Raw genomic sequence first — 11070 nt, 5'->3', positions numbered from 1 at the left:
CAATCCTACTTCCGTAGTGATACTGCCTCGGAAACCCAAGGAGGGGTCGCTATGAGTCGGGGCCGACTCGACGGCAAATAACAACAACAACAAATATAATGTGCTAGTGAGAGGTACTACTATCCATCCCCTAGACAGAGCCAGAAACCTAGTAGTCATCAGACACCTCCCTCTACCTCACCTCTATCTCTCAGTCTTCAGACTTACCCTCAATATCTCTCACTGCCATTCACGTCTTTATTTTCTCTGTCACCTTCCCACTCCCTAAAGTCCAAGTCCTTTAACTGTCTGAATAATATTCCATTGGGAGTTCTGGTGGTGTAGTACCTAAGGCATTTGACTGCTAACCAGAAGGCTGGCAGTTCAGACCCACCAGCCACTCCTCAGAAGGAAGACTGGGCAATCTACTTCCTTAGAGATATCACCTCAGAAACCCAAGGAGAGGTCGCTATGAGTCAGACCTTTTTTTTTTTTTTTTTTAATATTCTGCTGTCCTTGTTTGATTCTTCTTCACTGGGCAGCTGGAATCTCTTTAAAATGCAAATCTGTTTATGTCATTCTCTCTACTTAAAACCTTATTAAAATTCAGCATTTTTTTCTTAGCGGAAAAACTAAAATCTTTAACTAATATAGAGAATCACTGACTAAATATAGATGGTCAAATCATAATTGTTGTTATTGTTAGGTGCCGTCGAGTCATTTCCAACTCATAGCGACCCCATGCACAGCAGAACGAAAGACTGCCCGATCCCGCGCCAGCTCCATGATCTCTACTGCACTTGAGCCCATCATCGCAGCCACCATGTCAATCCATCTTGTTGAAGGCCTTCCCCTCTTTCGTTGACCCTCCACCCTACCAAGCATGACATCCTTCTCCAGGGAATGGTCCCTTCTGACAACATGACCAAAGTAGGTGAGAGGAAGTCTGGCCATTCTCGCTTCCAAGGAGCATTTCGGGTGCACTATATAATATATATAATTAGTATAAACATATAAAATAATATAACAAATATATAATAAAATAATAAAACAAAGTCAAGATTATAAAAATATTAAAAAAACAAGGTCAAGGGAAAGTTCCAAATAGGTGAAATGAAGGAAGAGGAATAGCATGCAGAACTGTAAGTTATTTGATCTCAGTTACTAATTTTGAGTCATAAATCCAATTCAAAATTGTAGATTTGGGTTTCTTGATTGCCAAAGCTAAAAGACGCATGGTTAGGAGGTGACTTTAATTGTTACATAAGGAGCTCTGGTGATGCAGTGTCTAGTATTTGACTGCTAACCAGAAGGCTGGTGGTTCAAACCCACCAACCCACTCCATGGAAGGAAGACCAGGCAATCTACTTCCGTAACCATTTACTGCCTCGAAAACCCAACAGGGTTAGCTATGAGTCAGAATCCACTAGATGGCAGTGGGTTTGGTTTTGGTTTTTACATGGAAAAAATATATTAGAATATTTTAGTTTTCTGGAAGACGTAAGGTGTGACTTAGTCTTTTTAAACATAATTATTATTTTCTTCTGATTATAAATTTAACACTGGGTCATTATAGACAACAGTCACTGAAGTGCAATGAATTGTTTATTATGACCCTTCTAGCCATCATCCTTCATTTTGTGATGTATTGTAAATCCTAGTCTTTAGGGTGGGATGTATCTTGAGTCCCGCCTTGCTGGAGGGTGTGACTCAAGTCACCACCCTTAGTTGCCTTGAGGGTATATATGTGAATGTTCTGGGAAAGTTCTCTCTCTTGCTCTGGTCCTGCTGTTTGAGTCTTCATCATCTCACCTCTGGACTTGAGATAGCAGCTGGTCATGTGACCTGCGGATTTGGGTTCATCAGGCCCTGCAACCATGTGAGTTGGGAGAATCCTCCAGACCTACCCACAGACCTGGGACTTGTTGGCCTGCCAGCCTCTACCACCACCACATGAGCCATTTCCTTAGGAGTTTGTGAGTTCTGTGGGATGTGGCAGCTAAATACGGAATCTTGTAAAACAGAGGGACAGTACTAAGGGCAGGAAGAGGTGTTGATGTTAGAGATGATGGAGGGGCACAACAGTTTGGAAGACTGGACATCTGGGAAATCTTTAACCTCTGCCTCTTAGGGACCAGCCTTGTGCTGATCCATCTAAAAGAAATGATTTGAGGCAGTCACTAATAGTCAATGAAGCCAAATCTGATACATAAGACTGAAATTACATAAACAATATAGAGAAGGAATTTGTCCTTCTATTTTCTGTTGGGAAAATACATATACCTTTCAAGAAATATCAGTTTTAAGTACTTAAAAAAAACTTGAAAAGAAAATGGAATCAGATATAATCTTGTTTGCTTTTGCTCAAAGTCAAAAGACTTTTCTCTCTGATCTTTCAGGGAATGATTGCAATCTTCCCAATTCAAGGAACAGGGTTAAATGCAAGTTCTTCATTAACTCACTGCTGTCAAGTCAGATCCAACTCATAGCGACCCCTCCTTGGGTTGCTGAGGCAGTATCACTACTGAAGTAGATTGCCCAATCTTCCTTCCAAGGAGTGGCTGGTAGGTTTTGAACCACCAGCCTTCTGGTTAGCAGTCAAATGCCTTAGGCACTATACCACCAGAGCTCCTAAATTCATAAGCGTTCATAATCATACATCTATAATTGAGCTCATTCAGCTGAACTTAAAGCTAGCTGCTCACCACAAATTAAAAGTCTTAACAGGTTATCAAAGTTACAATTGAATTATCACTGGCAAATTACATTTCTGAATCAGACATTTTAAGATTATTTGCAAAAGTATTAAAAATCAGTAAAATGTCCCACTTCTCTAAAATCCCTTAAGATGTAAGATAAAAACAGGTATTCCCAAATGTCTATTCATGGGCTAGCTGGTCTATAGCGTCATATCACCTGAATCACTTTTATTTAAAAAAGAAGAAAAAAAAAACCTAGGTCATTCTCCTGCAAGGATTCTGATTCAGTGGGTCTGAGATAGGACTAGGGAAGCTGGAGTCACTGTTTCCTAGGTTTAAGTAGTCTTACATGAAAGAGAAAGACATTTATAAATTCTTAATTTAGAGAAGTATGTAGCCCCTTACATAAAATATCTAGGACAGGCAACTGTATAGAGATCAAAGTTTATTAGTAGCTACCAGAGGCAGGGAGGAAGGGGGAAAGGGAGAGAGAATCCTTAGGGGACACTGAGCTTCTGTTAAAGGTATTGGAAAAATTTAGGAGCAGTTAAGAGTGATGGTAGAACAACATAAACAACATAGTTTTTTAAATAATAATAAAAATAACTTTTTATTGTGATTTGGTTAAAAGTGTACAAAGCAAATTCCATTCAACAATTCAAACACATTTTATTTTGTGCCATTGATTGCAATCCCCACAATGTTACAGCACTTCCTCCTTATGTTTACCATTTCCAGTCATCCTTTCCTTTCCCTTCCTGCCTTCTAAGCTTTCTCCCCGGGCAAATTCTACCCTTTTAATCTCAAAGAACATAATTAATAATTAATTAATGTCTCATGTCACTGTAATGTACATGTGAAGATTGTTGAAATGGCAAATGTTTTTATTACCTATATATTTACCATATTTTTTTTAAAAAAAGGTATGTGGCCCAAACTACTAAATATGTATATAGTTTATATATATATACTATATATATATATACACACACTATATTATATATACTGATATGTCTAGTTTATATATAAAGTACTAATGTATATTATACATATTAATATATAGAGACTAATATATATAGTTGGAAGGAAGTTGGGCAATCTACTTCCATAGTGATACTGCCTTAGAAACCCAAGGAGGGATTGCTATGAGTCAGGTCTGACTCAATGACACATAAAAACAACAACAATTTATATAGTTATATATATATTTATATATGTTATGTGCCGTCGAGTCAGCCCCGACTCATAGCGACCCCTCCTTGGGTTTCCGAGGCAGTATCACTACGGAAGTAGGATTGCCCAACCTTCCTTCCGAGGAGTGGCTGGTGGGTTTGAACCGCCAGCCTTCTGGTTAGCAGTCAATATACATATTTATGTATATATAAACAACAAATATACATATTTATATATACATAAACATAAAAGCCTACAATGTAAAAAATGTCAATACATACAATTTATTGAAGGATTCCCTAGAAAATCTATTTCTCTGAAGGCTAGTTAGTGATTTAGATCTTACCTGAACTTGAACCTCATGTCAGAATCTAGTTTTTCTCATTAGATTTTTCTTGATTGTAGCTTGCAATCAATGAATCTTATCCTTCTTGTTTTATTGATGCTAAATATATTTGATGAATGTCTTGCCTTTCCAAGTTGGCAGAACCTCATGTGATTTTGGAATGAATTAAGAACAACATCAACATTCTTAATAGCCACAGACTGGTTGTAGAGCGAATTGTTATGTATTATTTTACTTGATCATCACTCTAACCCATAGATAAGGAAGCTTTATTGCTGAGAAATGATGTTACTTTATCAGCAAGTAACTGTTCCTACATGTCTAAGCCTAAAAGTATACAACTCTCTCTCAGCTTAAAGTTCTATGAGATTTCAAGTATAGCATGGGAAATATTCTAGTCTGTATCAATTTGTGGTTTGTGTTTACATACTCTTAATACCATTTAAATAATAACAACTGTTAATTCTGTGAAGTAGAACTGGAAAAGAGACATACAAAGGAGGTTCTAAACAGTCTAGTGTTACCCTACTGTAATATTTGAAGTTTTTGTAATGTTACTTTGTTTAAGGAAATAGTCAATAAAGAAATTACTCATCTTGTGGAAATGTTCAGGACATAGAAGAGAAATCCACCTTAGAATCTAACGGGTTTGGTGCATCCTTCAATCTGTCAATATATCTCTAAATAGCCCCTTCTGCCTTTTCTTTACAAACTTGACTGTGCTGTTGGGTGCTTTTTGACTTTGTGTGAGCAGGGTTGTTTAGGATTTTTTTTTTTTTTTTTTTTTTGGTAAGAGTGGTTTGATGGATGGACCATGGAAAAGGAGGAACATGAAGGCAAGAAGATGGCACTAATGGATATGAAGAGTGTCACTCTCCAGATTTCATAATAGATGTTGACATTTGGTATGATTTTTACAGTTCATACAGATGAATCATCCAATAATCCATCTTTTCTGTAATTCACTAAAATTTATCTCCTCAAAGCTATGATCTAGACCTTGTTATCTAATGTATAGTATTTCACACTAGAAACCTCAAACTCTGAAATCTCTCTACTTAATTTTTTTAATATATATTTTTTCAGTTATTTCATGCTGTCCTTTCTTCGCTTCAATGCAACCTCAGAAAGTCTTTGATGTCCTGATTTTCTTCTGATCTAGTCATGCCCTTCTGTCCTCAGTTCTCTAAACTTTGAATTACGTGGTTAAAAGACATGCATCACTATCTCACAAACATCCTTGATTTCCTCAGTTCTTTTGCTTTTTTGTCCTTTCATATGCCTGGTAAAATCTCAGTCTTTTACGAGTTTCAAACTGGCCCTATGACTGGGTGGTTGAATGCTATTGATAAATATCAGTTAAAAATCCAATTGTCTATCTTGATGACTTATGGATAGGTTAGAATCAGAGATGAGGGTAGGGTTTCTGTTTTTCATATTATTTGGTAGTTCAAAGTAGTAGTTTTGTCATTTTACATTAAAGGATATATGAAAGTTATAAATACAATATTCATTCATTTCTTATTTTTATCTCAGTCCTTATTTCTTCAACTCAGACACTGTATCAATCAAAGTCTATTTTCTTCCTGTAGATTAAACCAAAGCCTTTCTACTCATTTTTTCTCTGTTTATGCATATGTTCAATCTTCACTGATCCTAAAAATAAACAAACAAAACAACTCTCTCACCTTCCTTTGCATCTATCTAGTATCCTAACTCCTGTTCTCATATAACCTTCTTTTCCTTTTCATCTGTTGTCTGAATAGAAAAGGAAAACACATTCCTCTTGGAAAATTCAGAAAACTGAAAAGGAAAATAAAAATCATTTGTATTTACAGTCACTATTAAACTTTGGTTGCATTTCCTTTTAGACTTTTTTTAGGTATATATTTCAAACAAATTGGATTCATAATGTATGTATAATATGTTTCTTTTTCTTTCAACTAATACCAAATGTGCAATGTTTTCAATTCAAATATTGTTTGAAAACATAATTTTTATGACTGCATCATATTTTATCTATAAATTTTTAATTTTTCTATATTTATTTCTTTATTTAAAGCCCTAGAAATAGAATTACAGAGTTAAAGCATTTTGAAAAAATCATTTTACATCTAGCACTACAGGAAGGATTTACCTAACTCATTCTCTCACTGGTAATTATGAAAGCAGATTTTTAAAAAAATTTTATTATAATTTTAAGATCATTGACAATATCAGCCATTTTCTTCTAACTTTTTATTGTGATCTAAGTGAAGATTTACAGAGCAGATCAGTTTTCCTTTCAACAATTCATACACATTTTGTTTCATGTCATTGATTGCAATCCCCATAATATAACAGCACTCATCCAACTTCCTCCCTGTATTTTCCATTTCCATTCCTCATTTCCTAAGCCTTCCTGCTTTCTGAACTTTGTTCTTGGGCAAATATTTCCATTTTGATCTCAAATGGTTGATTTGTCTAAAGAGTGTGGACTTGCCTAGTATTATTTTTCACCTTATAGGCTTGTCTATTGTTTGAAAGTTGAGCCACAGGGTGAGTTCGGTTCCAGGCCTGAAGGCCATAGTCTCGGTGGTTCCACCAGTCTCTATTCAACCAATATGTCTGGTCTTTTTTATGATTTTGAATTTGGTTCCATATTTTTCTCCTACTCTCTATCCAAAAGCATCTAATGTGATCCCTTTCAGAGTGGTCAGTGATGTTGGCCAGGTATTATCTAGTTCTTCTGGTCTCAGGGTCATGGAGGCTGAGTTTCACATGGTCCATTATTCCTTTGGACTAATTGTTTCCATGTATCTTTGATTTTCTTCAAGGTTCTTTGCTCTGAACAAGAAGAGACCAATAGTTGCTCCTTAGATAGCTGCCCACAAACTTTTAAGACCCCATAGGCTATTCGCCAAAGTAGATATAGAACACTTTGTGGACTATGTTGTGTCAATTGACCTTGATGTCCCCTGAGACTATGGTCTTGAACCCCCAGGCCCAGTGACTCATTCCCTCAAGGCATTTGGTTATGCCAAGCTTCTTGAAAGAAGATCTTTGACCCTATGTTCTGAATAAATTAAGCAATAGATACTTACCTGGCTGCATCAAAATCTCCTGAGAACTTTTTTTAAAAAAATATACTAGTGGATTATGCTATGCAACCAGGTTAAGAATCATCAGTTTCCATTCACAATCCCTCCTTACTTTCTCACATCTTGTCTACAACAATCCACTGAAAACTAATATTGACTCCATTTTTACATGGAAACTTTTATGGCAAAGGTAATCAATGACATTTATATCAACAAATCAGTTGAAATCTTTCAGGATTTAATTTTCCAGCTTACAAACTCTAGTATTACATCTCCAACAATTCAATCCTTCTATCACTTTCCAATCCCTAGATCAGTTGTCTTGCAATGTAGTTAAATCACTTAATATGGCCCTTTTAGCCATAGTCCTTCATTTTGTGATGTATTGTAAATGCTAGACTCTATACCTGTGGCTATTGTGTCCTGTTTTGGAATGAGTTTTCTGTTATGTTAGTGAGGCAGGATTAGAGGGGGATGAGGATATAGGCTTCATCCAATATATATGAATGCTCTGCAAAGTTCTCTCTCTTGCTTTGGGTACTGAATCTGGTTCGTCATCATCAGGTTCTCAGGACTTGAGCCAGTAGCCTGAGTCTTACCTGATTCATCAGCTTCTGCAACCTTGTGAGCCAGCAGCTGTTCTTCTCACCTGCCACAGATTTGGGTTCATCAGCTTCTCAACCATGTGAATGAGGAGACTCTTCCAGACTGATGCCTGACCCATAAATTTGGGGCTTGCGGCCTCCACAACTGTATGAGCCATTTCCTTGATGGTTTGTGAGTTCTGCGAGATGTTACAGTGAATTACAGAATCCTAAGATGTTTTTCCGTGTTTTATTGACTATGAAAAGGCTCTGTGGATCAAAATCATTGTGAAGAATGGGAATTTCCAAAGACTTAATTGTGATGCGAGGAACCTGCACAAAGACAAAGAGGCAGTCACTCAAACAGAACACAAGGATAGTTCATGGTTGAAAATCAGGAAAGGAGTGTGTCGGAGTGGAATGTTTACACCATACTTATTGAATCTGTATGCTGACCAAATAATCCAAGACTCTGGACTATATGAAGAAGAGCACAGCATCAGGATTGGAAGATGATTCATTAACAACCTGTGATATGCAGATGACACAACTTTGCTTGCTGAAAGTTAAGAAGATTTGAAGCACTTACTGATGGTGATCAAAGACTACATACAGCCTTGAATATGGGTTAAACCTCAATATAAAGAAAGCTAAAATCCTCACAACTGGACCAGTGAGCAACATCATGATAAATGGAGAAAAGATTGAAGTTGTCAAAGATTCCATTTTACTTGGATCCACAATCAACACCTACAGAAGCAGCAGTCAAGAAATCAAATGACGTATTTTACTGGGCAAATCTGCTGCAAAAGACCTCTTCAAAGTGTTAAAGAGCAAAGATGTCACTTTGAAGACTAAGGTGTACCTGACCCAAGCCATGGTATTTTCAATAGCCTCATATGCGTGTAAAAGCTGGACAATAAATAAGACTGAAGAACTGATGCATTTGAATTGGGGTGTTGGCAAAAATACTGAAAATACTATGGACTGCCAGAACAACAAACAAATCTGTCTTGGAAGAAGTACAGCCAGAATGCTCCTTGGAAGTGAGAATGGCCAGACTTCATCTCACCTACTTTGGTCATGTTGTCAGAAAGGACCATTCCCTGGCAAAGGATGTCATGCTTGGTAAAGTGGAGGGTAGCACAACAGGAGCTCTGGTAGCGTAGTGCCTAAGGCACTTGACTGCTAACCAGAAGGCTGGCTGTTCAAACCCACCAACCACACCTCCGAAGGAAGATAGGGCAATCTACTTCCGTAGTGATACTGCCTTGGAAACCCAAGGAGGGGGCGCTTTGAGTTGAATTGACTGGATGGCAGTGAGTTTTCTGAGTCTCAACAAGAGGGACTGATACAGTGTAGAGAAGGTAGAGAAAATCCTTAAACTTACAACAATAGGTCAGAAGTAAAGGGCGCTTTCTGGGGGCCCAAAAACTTAGGGCTGGTATCTACCTGTTTGGCAGTCTGAAGGACAGTGTCCTTTGTAACTTGTGAGATCCAATCTAGCTCCATGTGGCTAGAGTCAGAGAAGTGTCACATGTTAACAGATGGTATCAGAGAAGTGGAAAAGTGGTGATCTATGCTGATTTTGATTATAAGCTTGGCACAGGCTAACTGGTCTCACTTTAAATTTATGACTGCAAATATCAAATGAACCCTCATCACTGCACTATAAACCTACCTTATTTGCCCAGTCCATTTATTCTCCATTCTCTTAGACACTTTACCTTTTTTTTTTTCACCCTTCTAGCCTTCAACGTATCTCCTCTCACTCTTGACTGATTATTTCCTTCATAAAATAGAAGCAAAAAGAGAAACTCATCCTCCCAGCACCAATAGGACCAATCTACCTAAATCTGGAGTCCCTGGGTGGTGCAAGTAGTTAATGTGTTCGGTTGCTAAGCAAACGGTTGGAGTCCCCCAGAGGTGCCTTGGGAAAAAAGCCGGCAATCTACTTCCAGAAAGTCAGCCATTGCAAACTCTGTGGAGCACGGTTCTACTCTGACACACAGAGGGTCACCATGAGTCAGAATCAACTTGGCAGCAACTGGTTTTTGGTATAAAACAGTAATTCTACCCCTTGTTATATATAAAAATGTACAAGGATGTCACAACATTGGTAAAACGTATCTGAGCCTTAAACTGGAAACAATCCAACGTCCATTGCTGTAAAATGATAATGATAATAAGTAGAAATATATTCATATGATAGAATAGTATGCAATAATGCAAATGACCCAAGTACAGCTTACAGACAGCAGACATAAATCATAAGGCTAAGTGTTGAGGGGAAAAGTCAAACAACAAAACACATATAAGTACATTTATGTAAAAAAAATTTTTTAAAGCAAAATTAAACTATATATATTTTTTAGGTATATTTAATTTAGTAGTAATTATAATGAAAATCAAGTAATTAAATACCATAATAGAAAAGGCTAGTGCTTATCACCAGAAAGAAAGGGAAGATAATGATAAGTACAGGCACATGGGGGTGGGGAGCCTATGGATTTTAACTATAGTGCAACAAATGGAAAAGAATATCTTATTCTTGGATAGGAACACTGAATAATAATAAATATTTTGTTGTTGTTATGTGCTGTGGAGTTGGACCTGACCCCTAGAGACGCCACCTTGGGTTTCCGAGGCAGTATCACTATGGAAATAGATTATTCAACCTTCCTTCTGAGGAGTGGCTGGTGGGTTTGAACTGCCAGCCTTCTGGTTAGCAGTCAAGTGCCTTAGGCATACACTACCAGAGCTCCTAATAAATGCTTTAGTTTTCCCTAAATCAATATATTAATTTGATTAATTCCCAGTTTTTAAAAATACCAAAGAATTTGTTTTTTCTTTTTAAGAGCTAGTAAAGCTAATTTTAAATTTTATATGGTTCAAGGTAAACCTAGAACACCTTGTTCCAGAGAATGAGAAATTTTTAAAAGAGAAATGGGGACACACCAAAAAAATGGGTATAAGATCAAGCCTAAAAAGGTTTGGCCAAATTTAAGACAACTGAAACACCAGAAAGAATTATGACAATAATTGATGACAGAGATTAACTATATATAAATCTGTGAATTTAATTTATAGTGATTCTCCAAAAAGGGTAGAAAAATAAACTGATTTGCTACCATTAGAGATAATATTAGGAGCTCTGGTAGCATAGTGGCTAAGTCACTTGCCTGCTAACCAGACGGCTGGTGGTTCAA

The sequence above is a fragment of the Orycteropus afer genome, unplaced genomic scaffold (genome assembly GCF_000298275.1).
Source record: "Orycteropus afer afer isolate SDZICR_OR568_19922 unplaced genomic scaffold, OryAfe1.0 scaffold00040, whole genome shotgun sequence".
NCBI classification, from domain to species: domain Eukaryota; kingdom Metazoa; phylum Chordata; class Mammalia; order Tubulidentata; family Orycteropodidae; genus Orycteropus; species Orycteropus afer.
This window is presented reverse-complemented; position numbering follows the sequence as displayed.